Below are 13555 nucleotides of genomic sequence, written 5' to 3' on the forward strand. Positions count from 1 at the left end.
GGACATTTTTATGGCAACGCTAGTTGTGACGGTTATTTTAAATCCCCCGTGCTTTTGATAAACGCTGATTCTACGCTTTCACTCGTCGTAGATCTCGCCAAGAGCTTTCGTCATTGCCATCCTTACCGTGCGTAAAACAAGAAACTCGTTTTCTTTTAGGTTGGCGCTGCTATTGTGGCCAAAGATATCTGAGCATGCGCAAATGCGGCCTGAAAGCATCGTATTCTTCCCTCCGCTTCAACCGAACTAGCCGAACGACTTGAATTTGAATTTATTTCAAAGCAAGCATGTTTACATACATTTTTTAGGTGTATGGGAGTAAAAGCCCCTCAAGAGCAACTTGACAAACCTCCCATATTCCTTCTATATTCGGCAGTGCAGGACAGAAAGCACAGGTTATACTAAAAGGATAACAGATAACAAAAATCAGCCAGGAGCAGTACAGTACAGTGAAAATTGTGCAGATACAACAATACAAGACATTATTCTAGGCTCACTTTAAAATAGTAGTCTTGCAATCAATATACAGGTGCATTAAAAAAGTTCTTTTATGCTTTTAAAATAAAACGTACAGCTGGTAATGTTCTGTTGTATAACTTCAAATTTATTTAATGTGTATGAAAAAGCATAGTTAAGTGTTTGAAAGCCCTAGTTAGTGCGCGGAAGTGGAACCTGCCAGTGTTCGCGGCATCGTGTTGTGTTATTTGTGGTATTTTCATGTAATTTAGCGGTGTCTCTAAATAACATTGTTTTGATTAACCTAAACTTCATAGGACCTAATAATGCGAAATTCACATATTTTTTTCGTTGAGAAATGGGAGTTAACGCGTGACATAAAAGATACATTCACTATGGCTCTCATCGTAGCCTTCTGCAATCTCAGAAGTTTATTTTTACAAGAAGACGTTGTGGTTTCCCCCCACCAAATTACAGTAGTTAATATAAGAGTCGAATAAAGCCTGATATATTGCGATCTTTGTTTTAGTTTGCAATGTGCGCTGAAATTTTATTAATACTCATACAACACGAGCTAGCTTAGTGGTTATCAGGTCCACATGATTGTTCCACAATCATGAATTCGTTAAATTAAACTCCAAGAGTTTTTACACCACTCACTATTGCTTTTGTGTTACTACCAAGGGTTAAGGTGAGGTCAGTCGCAAGATGCACTCCAGCAACTGTCATCGTACTTTGTGGAATCATGTAGTACTGTCGCTGGACATGCAGCGCGGTACAGCGCTGGAAACACTGCGGTAGCATCTCTCCGAAAAATTTGTCCTCACTAAAGACCTTTGGAAAGAATACTCTCTGTGCGTCGCCCTATTCCTCACTGGACTTGTACGTCCGGGCGGCGCAACCAAGGGTCAGCTCGTGTATAGGACCTGCGCTTGATTGGATGATGAAAAGTCCCACCTGACCACTAACGGCTCCTAGTGGCCGCCGCCTGAATTACTGTGTTCGACGCAGGCTGCGGCCGGCCGCGGCCGTAAGTGCGGAAAGGCGACCGAAAAACGCCAAGCCCGACGGCATTCAACGGAACTTACAACTGTCACACTAAATAAGACGACGATAAAAATGTTTCTACTTGTTTCAGTCACGACCACGGGAAAAAAAGGCAGCTGTAGATATAGAGTCGGCCGGAAGAGGGCGGCAAATCCGCTTGCGGGTCATTTGTTCGTTGCTTTGCTGCACAGCAGCGCGAAGCATGCGCGACTTGCCAAATATAAGATTTTTGCGTACCTAACATCCCATTTTCCAACATTATCTGAAGTGCCTTTGTCTTGTTGCTGCACCGTATGTGAAAAATTCCACGTAGTAATGTCAAATTTCTCTTCCAATTAATCTGTCGCCTCACTGCTCTGGAGTGAAAAGCCGAGGACACGTATGAAACCGAATGGTCATATTTTCTAAACTGCTTCCCTTACTGGCTTGTGCCGCAGCAAAAAAAAAAAAAATCTGAGGGCACTTAGGTCTGCTTACGTGCAGGAATGCGAAAGCATGGAACTTTCTTGAACACGAGTTTTTCCAAGACGACAGTTCCCGCCGCCGTGGCTCAGTGGTTGGGGCTCTCGACTACTGATCCGGAGTTCCCGGGTTCGACCCCGACCGTGGCGCTGCGTTTTTATGGAGGCAAAACGCTAAGGCGCCCGTGTGCTGTGCGAAATCAGTGCACGTTAAAGATCCCCAGGTGGTCGGTCGAAATTATTCCGGAGCCTTCCACTACGGGCACATTTACGTTGTTTCACTCCCTCCTTTATCCTTTCCTTTACGGCGCGGTTCAGGAGTCCAACGTTATATGAGGCAGATACTGCGCCATTTCCTTTCCCCGAAAACCAATTACTATAAGACGACAGTGCGCTTTTTTTTTGTTTCTGTATTCCCATTCGTTATTTATTTTATTGAGAATTTTTCTTTTTTCTTTTTATTTATTTTCTAATTATTTCTCTTGAAATTATTTTTATCTTCATTTCTTTTCATTCATTTTTAATAATAATAGTAATTGGTTTTTGGGGAAAGCAAATGCCGCAGCCTCTGTCTCATATCTCGGCGTACACCTGAACCGCGCCGTAAGGGAAGGGATAAAGAAGGGAATGAAAGAAGAAATGAAGAAAGAGGTGCCGTAGTGGAGGGCTCCAGAATAATTCTCACCACTTGGGGATCATTAACGTGCACTGACATCGCACAGCACACGGGTGCCTTAGCGTTTTGCCTCCATAAAAGCGCAGCCATTCATCTTTAATATTTTGTGTTTAATTCTGTTTCCTTTTTTATTTACTTTGTTTTATTTTCGACGACATCCTTTGATTGACCGGTGAGGCGGACGCTTTCTGCAAACGAACACTTCCGGCGGACTCCTGAGGCAAGTAAGGCTTTCGCCTTAATAATTCATATGGTTGCGTTTTTCTTTGGGTGGTGTTGACTACACGTAGACTGACGATGCGATGCGACGACGTCTTCCTAATTCATAGAGAGTAAGTCACTTTATTCGAGGAAAAATTCAACTAAAAGGTTTATTTTTCCTTTCAAAACGTGAAGAAAAATCATCAAAAGCGGCGATTCACAAAGAGACCTCACAAATCGGCCCCTGATAACTATTTTCAATCCTATTGTCCCTGCCAGGGTAAAATAACAAAGAGGAGCCGGGGCTACAGAAGCTGCCTTACTCGTTTCGCAGAATCGTCTTCACCAGTTGCTAGGAGACGCTGGCTTGCTTGTCTCACTTGATAGTCGTCGTGCGAGACAATATATCTCACATAAAGAATGAGTCTGGGCAAGACAGAAAACCATGTTTGAGGTAAAGCGCGCAGGAAGGCGCGAGCTAGTGAACACGACCGACAACCTCTCATGCTTGCTGCTGTTGTCATCGAAAGAGGCAAAAAAAAAGTGATCTATAGGACCCAGAAACACGCGTGAAGAATTTTACTGACGGTGCTGCAGACGGCAATGAAAAGAGCCTCTTTTTTTCCCCAATTGTGGTTTCTTTACAATCGATATGAAAAGGAAGAAAACTAAACCTTTACAGGGAAAAAAAGCCGCCTTTCGTTCGCGTCACGTCGCCACGGCTCCTTTGCTTACTGACTCACAGAAGGTTTGGCGCCAGGATATTCGTAGTCAGCTGGCGCGTAGTAGTAGAGTGGTGGTGGTGGTGGAAACATTTATTGCCAAATACAGAGGGGGGAAACCCCCTAACATGGCACGAGACAACCCTTAGGGGGCTGCCCTTACATAGCAAACAACAACCCTTGAAGGGCTATCCGCTTCAGGGCGTCGGTAATTATCCGGCGCGAGTCAGCAGCAGCGGAGCTGGCCAGGAGAGTCTCCCAGTATGACTCCGCCGTGGTGGGGGATGGAGGGTGTGTGAAGGTAGGTTATGTGAGGAGGACATGAAGGAAGTCTCCCGGTTTCCTGCAGAGCTTACAAGAAGAAAGGAATTGATCGAGGTAGCGGACATGAAGGAGATTAGTGTAGGGAGCAGTTCGGGTCTGGAGTGGGCGCCAGTGGGAGGCCTGGGTTAAGTTAGGGAGGGAGCCGGCGGTGCGTAAACGCGCCGGGTATCTCGGTAGTAAATATCTTTGAACGTAAGCAGACGCTCCTGGGATGGTGGAGGAGGTCCAACTCCGGCCCGGAAAGTGAGAGCTCGGGAGAGGGGAGCGGTTGTTATGCCTTCGTGGCATTAAGACAAAACAAATAAAGTGAACAAAACGCTGCTACGATTCACATACTCGCTTACCCGCAAGAGCGAACGCGACACCGTGTTGCAGCGCTGCCACGGAGTCCACGGAACACAATCACCTATTTGGCGCGACGCCTTGCCCGACGGAGAAATCGGTCAGAGTCTCTAGGAGGCCTCTGAAAGAAGCCTATCCGCCACTCGAAGAGAAAAAATTGAAAAATTGCCTGTTTGGTTGTTGGGGAAAGTAAATGGCGCAGTGTCTGTCTAAAATCTCGATCTCGACGGACACCTCACCCTCACCGTAATGGAAAGGATAAAGGAGGGACTGAGAGAAGAAAGGAAGAAAGACGTGCCGTAGTGGGAGGCTTCGGAATAATTTCGACCACCAGAGGATCTTTAATGTGCACTTACATCGCACAGCACACGGGCGCCTGGTGTGTTTCGCCTGCATTGAAACGCTGCCCGAACGAACTGCAGTGCCGCTGCTACCAGAATTGACCATCCTGCGTCTCCGCTGTGATTGTGATTTTAGAGAAAAGGAAAGGCTCGGTAACTGTGTCACATATCGGTGAACACCTCAACTGCACCGTAAGGGAAGGAAGTTTGTAGTAAGAGAAAAGACGGAGAGACCATAACGGAGGTCTGTGTCTCCGGTGGAAGTCGCATTCGTTGATCACAACAGCACACAGACGCCTACATCACAGGCGCTCGGGTGATACTGGTTCCATGACATCGCAATGGTTGACACACGCACAAAACAGACGCACAATGGTCCCGTCGCCGCTGCCTGCCCGTCTGAAGCCCGAAGAGGTTGCGAAGGGTTCCACCCACGCTGCCGCCCGCAGGGGTGAAACCATCGTGTTATCACCTGGCTCCGCGTTCGGACCAGTAGTTGACGTCTTTAAAGTTTCCGTCTGCCGGTCCTCAAAATTCAAATAAAAACACACCTGCGATGTGAGTTAACGTTAAAGAACCCCGGTTCGCCGAAATTGCCGGAGCCATCCACTACGGCGTCCCTCATAGCCTCAGTCGCTTTGGAACGAAGAACTAAGAACGAATCTCACAAGACCCTACACAGGGTCGCACAAGCTTTCCAGGACAGCGACAAAGAGCTCGTGACCACATTAAAAAATCAGTACGTAAACGCCCAATGATATACCCACGGCAGATGGGTATTCAAGGTCGGATAATACTCACGTGGATAGTGTTTTTACCTCAACTTAAGTCAGAGGTGCTCTTAATCAAATTAACACTACCTCGGAAGCTGGGGACGATCTCATCACCAATGAAATGTTGCGCAACTTAGAGGATAAATGAGGAAATACCCTTACGGACATCTTCAACAGACACTGGACAAAAGGCGGAATCCCCATCGAATGGAAGCACGCTAAAATTATTTTTATTCCTAAACCGGGAAAAGGGCTATAAATTGGGAACCTCCGCCCAATTTCGCTAACGTGATGGAAAAGTAATGCGCGTTGTCTTAGACAGGCTCCAAATGCACGCCGACGCAGAAGACACGTTCCACCCCCCCCCCCCCCCCCAAATAATTTGGTTTCGAATGGGTCTCTCGACTCGGGACATCATGTAGCAGAAACAGCAAGACTCGTAGATCCAAATTGCATAAGAGCCACGCGTACCATCGTGGTACTCGATATGAGTAGGCCTTTGACAATGTGTCACGCTCTTCCATCCTCTCTCACCTGTCACTGATGAACGTAGGCAAACGGACATACGACTACATCGCCAACTTTCAGAGCCAGCGCACGGCTACGCTGCATTTCGGGGACTAAAGTTGCGACAAAATTACACTCGGCACCAGAGGAGCCCCTCAAGGCGCTGTACTTTAAATGTTTCTCTTCGACATTCCTATCAATGGCCTCCCGCGTCTGTTATATGCTATCCCACATTCATCATTCTATATCGGCCGACGACATTACCATATGGACCAACACCGGATCCGATTGAGAGATTGCAGATTCATTACAAGAAGCTATCAACACGGTACACTCTTCCGTGCAGGGGAACGGCCTTACGTGTTCATCGGCTAAATGGGAAGTCTTTGTTGTCAGGAACAAACAAGCCTCACAGGCAGCACGCGACCCTCGGGAACCCATCGAGTTGCACATTGATAACCATTTAATACCCCCGGTAGCCATGATCAGGGTTCTTGGGATGCTTATTCAGAATAATACAACACGGAAGCGATCCGCCGCCTACGTGTCACGGCGCACCAGATAGGCGGCCTGGTGAGACGAATTGTCACCCGTTGCAGGGGCATGAGAGAAGCCGACCTATGCAGGATCATGCAGTCGTTCATTTTAAGTCGAATCACGTGCGTCTGCCCGTACTATTATCTGCGTCGCAGGGACGAAGTGGCACTTAATAGCATCATACAAGGCGGTCCTTGGCCTGCCGGCATACGCCAACTCAGATCGACTGATGCAGTTGGGAATTTTTAACACGTTGGCTGAGCTAATCGAAGCCCACATGACGGCACAAGTGACCCGCTTGTCGCGCACTGTTGCGCGATGTGTAATTCTCGACAACCTCCACATTCACACCGTTGAGGAGGTATGTGCAACTTCACATTTATCAGTCGACATTGCTGGTAGACTATTTGGTAAACGAGTAGCCGAGAACAAACTGCCAGGCAGACACGACGCCCGCAGGAAAGCAAGGCGCAGGCCCTTGAGGAACAGTACGAGAACCAACGACGAGCAGCGTACGTGGATGCAGCTCAACACATAAAAGGCGGAACATACGTGGCATGTATGGCCACTCCACAGTCAGCCCTCGTCAACGCCACAACGTTTCACGCTAGCTTTATACGCGAGGCAAAGGAAGTAGCTATCACGCTGGCCATCGCGGATCCCCGCAACAAAACTATTCTAAGCGACTGAAAGAGCGCCATTCAAAACTTCGCTAAGAACACTGTAAGCGCGCTCACAATGCGAATTCTGCGCAACCGAACTCTCGATCACTACATCAATCTCGTATGGGTTCCGGCCGAGGCGCCTGGCTCGTACACGGAGATTACGAACTTCTATCGCAAGCTTAGGTGTACGTATCCGGCACCTAACCCCGACATGGACAGGGCGCAAGCCACGACATTCAGACGCCTACAAACAAAGGCTATTCTTAGCCCCTACCGATTACGTTCAATCACAAACGATGAATATGACCCTGCATACCCGCACTGCGGTGACGGGACGCGCGCCACCCAAGACCATATTCTATAGGAATGCGCTAGCAAACCCCCTCCACGACACTCTTGCCGGCTCCCTCGGCGGAGGAATGGCACAAGCTTTCCATTCCGAGCACTTTGACAACTTTGAATCGCGGTTTTACAATTTTATCACTTCTTCATTTTTAGTTGCATAATTATTCAATTAATTTTAGTGATTTCATTAACTCGTCATCGCCTATCACACAGAAAAATCAATCATCAATAACTAGAACCACAAATTACCTTGACACGATTTTTTTTACGCAGCCCACGAGTATAGGTCACCAGTTCAAATCACTGCCGCGAGCTAGGTTTTAGCTTAACTGCTGAGTTTGTTGCACGAAATACTGAATCGTACGACACCATTCGCGACATTCTGCGGTAAGCGGCTGCCATGATGCTATTTTTTTATGAACCCCCGGATTATTTCCGACACGCGGTGCCGAAAAAACGCCGATGACTTTTCGACCGAACGAGCTGTATACTCTGTCACATAAACACTTTTGGCTGACCGGGTTTACAGTGCGCTCCACGGCTTAGCGGAGCGGGCGCTGAAGTGCGCATGCGCAGTACTCTCATCCGATAGCGGGTGAGCAGAGCGCTGCTTCCGTTCCGCTGGCGCGCCGGCTTAGCGCAGCGTCGTGCCTTACGGAAACGTCTCGGGTTTTCCGGCTAGTTCAAATTGGCTGCCTCCGGCTCCACGGTCGCGTTAGGAGCTATTCCAAATTCCACTGTCCCGACTCTCAAGGGCTCCCTTCCGCGACTACAGTCGTCGAAAGCGGTTCAAAATCGACACGAATTCCTGTTTGCAGTGCGTTGTAGTTACGGTGAATCCTTTAGAGCCTCTGAGTGCACATGTGGCGCGGGTTCCAGAAAAAGCCGCGGTCGCAGTCAAGCGCGTTGGACGTTGCGTGCTGTTGAGAACCGCGTAGACCTCCTTACGGGCTACTTTCGGCAAGAAGCATAACAAATATCAGAACTTAAGTCGCTGCCTTCACGCTCGTCTCTATTTTGGTAATGAGTAGATGTTCGCACACTCATATCCAACGGGGCTCAGTTCACCTCAACAGCCTGCAAACAATTTCAGCTCAAGAGATCATCCCTTTACCTTCGGTTTAGTCGCGACAAAGGGAATGTACATTGGCGTAGTCAGAATTCTTGTGCGCTCCCTAGGAGCCAGGAAAAAACACTGAAAACGAGGCTGAAACCGGCCACCACTTGCACTAACAAGACAGTGCGGCATTGATCTGGATGGATCAATCTGCCGATGCAAGTTGCATTTTCCTTAATTCAGCTGGGAGGTCAGGCGTTCTTCCACTAAGCTCGTCTTCTTAAGACAAGTAAATACCAGGGAAGCAACAACAGAAACATGAGCGAGAAAGATAAATTTTGATTCGGTTTGTCAAAGCAGTTCTATTTGTCACCGCTAGATGGCGCCGCAAGTCCAAACTGACGAAATCGGCACTAGAAACATACCGGACCTTTAAACAGGAAATTGTCAAAGAAAATATCTATGATAATTGTAGGGGAAGTTCTTTGTTGTTTGAGGCCAGGACTGGAGTTTTGCGGACTAAGAAGTATAGAGTCAGGTACCAGGAGATAGACACTTTGTACATTGCGTGCGGAGAGGAGGAGGAAACGGCTGAACACTTGATACTTTTCTGTAAAGGGCTTCACCCTACAGTGGAAGGCAGCGGGGCTGACTTACCCAAGGCATTGGGGTTTAAGGATAGTGAAGGGAAAGTAGATTTTAAGAGGTTAGAAGTAACCAAGCGAAGGTTATCTGATTGGTGGCTAAAAGCAAGACAGGAGTAAAATTTCACAAGACATGGCTAGGTGGCTTGAGCCACCGCCCGATGTAAAGGGTTCAGCCGTATCCATCCATCCATCCATCCATTTGGCTCCCGAAGCTAAGTGCTTTTTGGTATTTTTTAAAGCGAAATTTATTGCTCCAGGGCATCAATGATGGGTGAAGGTGTGACGAATAATGTAGTAGAGATTAAATGAATAAAAAAAGGTTAGCTGATTTGAGGAAGTCCAGTAGAGAACGATGGTACGGTCCCTGCGTCAAGGCAATGTATGATAGTTCGCTGTTCTGTTTCTTGTTGTGTTGTTGGCTTTCTTGGAGGAAGGTGACGTGGCCCAGCAATCCAGGCTGTGGGGCAGCGGCTAAGTACCTGGCGGTGTTGCGCTGGCTTGCTAATTTTCTCCTTCTTTTTGTCTGTGCCTGCTTGCTCCTGTTCTGGGGTGATTGGGCGCGGGACGAGAGCTTAATGTCTACTTCTTCTCCCGGCCGGGGGTTTTCCCCTTGGTCGGCATCTTTTCCTCAAGACCAGCTCCCAACTGATCTCGTTTTCCGCATTGGAGTTTCGAGCATTCCGGTCGCTTTAGTGCCTTCCGATGGTGGCGCGATCCGACTGCAGTACAGGCGGCTCTTCAGTCAACATCGAGGAACTTCATGCGCATTACCGATGTCCGGCAGTTCGGCAGGGGTGGTATTTTGTGCAGGTCATCGGATAAAGACTGTAATGAAGAACTGCTAAAGTGTACGACCTTCGCCAACCACCCGGTGAGCGCATTCATTCCGCCTCATCTAGCATGTTCCAAGGGCTTGGTCCGAAGGGTCGACTCTTGATTGAGCCTGTGGAAACGTTTGAGAGCCTCTCGCCTGCGGGAGTGATTGCTTTCCATCGATGCAGCAGGATGGTTGACGGAGTAAAAATTCCTGCGGAGTCCCTCATTGTCACATTTGCAGGAATATTTTGCCCGTCAGAGATTAAGATGTGCCATTGGTTTTTCGAGTAGATGCTTTAACTCTCGCCCCTTCAGTGTCAAAACTGCTGGCGATTTGGCCACAGCGGCAAGCCTGCAAATCGGCCTTACGCTGCTGTGCCTGTGGGGAACGTGATTGCAGAGAGGAATGTCCTGAACAATAAGAGAAATGTTGTTTGTGTAGTGGTGCTCCCTCTGCTGATTCGCCTGACTGTCCTGCACGAGCACAAGATCAGGTGCTTGAGCTCATAGACAAGCGCAGATGCACGCGGAGAGAGGATTTTGCCGCTGTCAAGGAGAGAGGCCTCAGGCTACTCTAGTGTGGCCGCCAAATGCCCACCTATAATGGATTCTAGTTGGTCCCAGGCTATTACAGCGGCAGTTGAGAAGGCTGTGGCAAATGCAATGGATCGCATTATGGAAACCGTATCCACGTGCATTTCGCAGGTCATAGCTCCTCAGATGATCAATCTTCTGCAGGTGTCCACCGCTTCGCTCTTGCCTTCGTTGGCTTCGGCAGCTACTCCTCCTTCTGTAGTTATCGATTCCGCTCCACGGGGCCAAGAACAATGTCAGCAACAAAAGATCTCTCAGGCCTCTCCTTCGAACAGCATTACAGACGCATCCTCTATGGACTGTATGGATATGGAGTCTGATCTCCGCGCCCAGAAACGAAGTGGGTCTCCTCTGAATATTGCAGGTACATCTTGTCCCCAGTCAAAGACAAAGAAAAGTAACACAAGTCAAAATGCTAAGACCAGGATTCTAGAAAAGGCAGTCGCTGCTGCGGCACTCCCGCCAAGATAGGGTTCCTAAGTATACTATAGTGGAATTGTCGATCTATATCTTCAGCTTCAACAGATTTAAATTGCCTATGCAATCAGCTCCTACCAGATTTAGTTGCTTTGCAGAAAACATGGCAAAGACAAAGAAAAGTAACACAAGTCAAAATGCTAAGACCAGGATTCTAGAAAAGGCAGTCGCTGCTGCGGCACTCCCGCCAAGATAGGGTTCCTAAGTATACTATAGTGGAATTGTCGATCTATATCTTCAGCTTCATCAGATTTAAATTGCCTATGCAATCAGCTCCTACCAGATTTAGTTGCTTTGCAGAAAACATGGCTAACTACAAATTTCAATTATCATCTCAAGGATTACCGTCCGTTCCGGCTTGACCGGTCATCACGAGGGGGAGGGTTTTTAGTGCTCATCTCTACAAAGTTTTGCCACAGGGCATGCATTTCTTTCCAATATGCGGACAATGAATGTGCAATCCTTGCGGTTGACCTCAGTGTCCCAGGTCAACAGCCCTTTACGGTAGCTAATGCATATTTCCCGTCTGGTGTGCGTGACACTCGGCCCCTTGACTCACTCAAGTCTAGTAGCCGATCTCAGGTTCTATTACTTGGAGACTTCAATTCGCACCATGTGACGTGGGGGTTTAAAACAGACAGCTTTGGTTCTAGACTTTTTGATTGGGCTTCTGACAACAACTTGATCTGCAACAATTCCGGATTACCTACGTTTGTTCGGAATCAATGCCGCTCTGTCTTGGATTTAACTTTTTCCTCCCCAGAAGTCTCTGTTATGTCTTGGGCGCCTGTTAACTGTGCAACAAACAGTGATCATCTACCGATTAGTTTCAAGTTTTCGTGTAAATTAGCTCTTCCTGAGCGACGTCAGCGCACGTTAATAAATTACAGTTGCTTTAAAGACACGCTAATATCAGCCCTCCAAATTACTTCCGACCCTTGCGCTCAGACAAGTGCCGAAAGCAAGGCTGCAAATCTATGTTCAGTACTGGACCATGCAAGGCTAAAGTCTGAATTTTTGGTTAAGGGAACCAAGGGTGCAATCACAAACAATTGGTGGAATGCTGAGTGCACGCGTGCATACAGACGACGGAAAGCAGCTTGGGAGAAACTTTTCATCAATCAATGCCCAAAAATTTGGTTGGATTATACGCAAAGGAGGAGCATAATACAAATCATTATAATTTCCTTTCAAAGTCAGGAAATAAACGAGCTTTGTTTAATTTCATGAGGCGCCACAAGGTGATTCCCGCGGCTGCCAACGTTGAATCCCTCATTCAGTCCCCTGCTGACATCGCAAAGGCCTTATAGGATATTGCGTGTGGCCTAGAGCTTCGCTTTACATCTTCTCTACATTCTGCTATATTCACATGCACCTCAAGTGATTTCACTGAGGTCTCTATGCCTGAGCTGTCGCAAATTGTTCTGCGCTTATCCCCTGCGGCTCCGGGCCCCGATAAGGTCACTTTATCTATGATCAAATTTTTGTTCAGTGAATCTCCTGCAGACCTGTTGGTACCAGTTAACCATTATATTGAAGGTCCATGGATACCTCATTAGTGGCGTCTTGCGGAAATAGTTCCATTGCTTAAAAACAAGGGGAGGGATTAACTTTAGACCACATACGCCCAATTTCATTAACATCGAACCTAGTGAAATTGGTGGAAAGGGTCCTTCCCAGCCGCGTCATGTCATTTCTTTTCGGAAAATGCTCTCTTGAATCCATGTCAAATTGGTTTCAGGCCGGGTTGTTCAAATTAGTGTGCTCATGCTGATATAGAGAGTCGTATTAAATTAGCTCGCAATAGAAAACAGTTTGCTGCGCTTGTCACCTTGGATGTCAGTAAAGCATACGACAGCGTGGAGCACTCGACTCCATTACTAAGATTACAGGAACTGAACTTCCCTAGCTATTTTGTAGACTGGATTTCTGTTTTTTTTTGCAAAATGCAGAATTTTACTGCTGCCAAAATGGTGTTTCCTCAAGGAGATTTCCACAGACAAGAGGTGTACCGCAAGGATCAGTTCTCACACCTGTTCTTTTTAACATTTTTCTAAGCTCAATTTCATGCATTCAAAATGTGAAAACCTATGTGTACGCCGACGATATTGCATTTTTTGCATCAGCAGGTGACATTCACACTCTTTATCGAACCCTGCAAAATAACCTCAATGTTCTTGACAACTGGTTAGGAGAGAGAGAGAGAGCATGAAAAGGAAACGCAGGGAGGTTAACCAGATGTGAGTCTCCGGTGTGCTACCCTACACTGGGGATGGGGGATAGGGGTTAGAAAGATGACAGAGAGGAAAACGCAAAAAAAAGGAACGTGCACACATGGAGACACACACACAAGGCGTTCCAGTTAAAGTCTTTCACACAGGCCGGTAGATTGTAAGAAGCGCAAAAGCGCTTGCACGGCCTTCTTCTGCAACGGTAGGTCCTTTCGCTGTTGTAGAATTCTTTTTTCAGATAGCGGTTGGTCGTCCAGTTGGTCAAGTTCGTGGCTAAGGCATGCCCTCTGTGGACTGTACTGCGGGCAGGAGCACAATATATGGCCAATTAATTCT

This window comes from Amblyomma americanum, chromosome 3 (genome assembly GCF_052857255.1).
Source record: "Amblyomma americanum isolate KBUSLIRL-KWMA chromosome 3, ASM5285725v1, whole genome shotgun sequence".
Classification (NCBI taxonomy): Eukaryota; Metazoa; Arthropoda; class Arachnida; order Ixodida; family Ixodidae; genus Amblyomma; species Amblyomma americanum.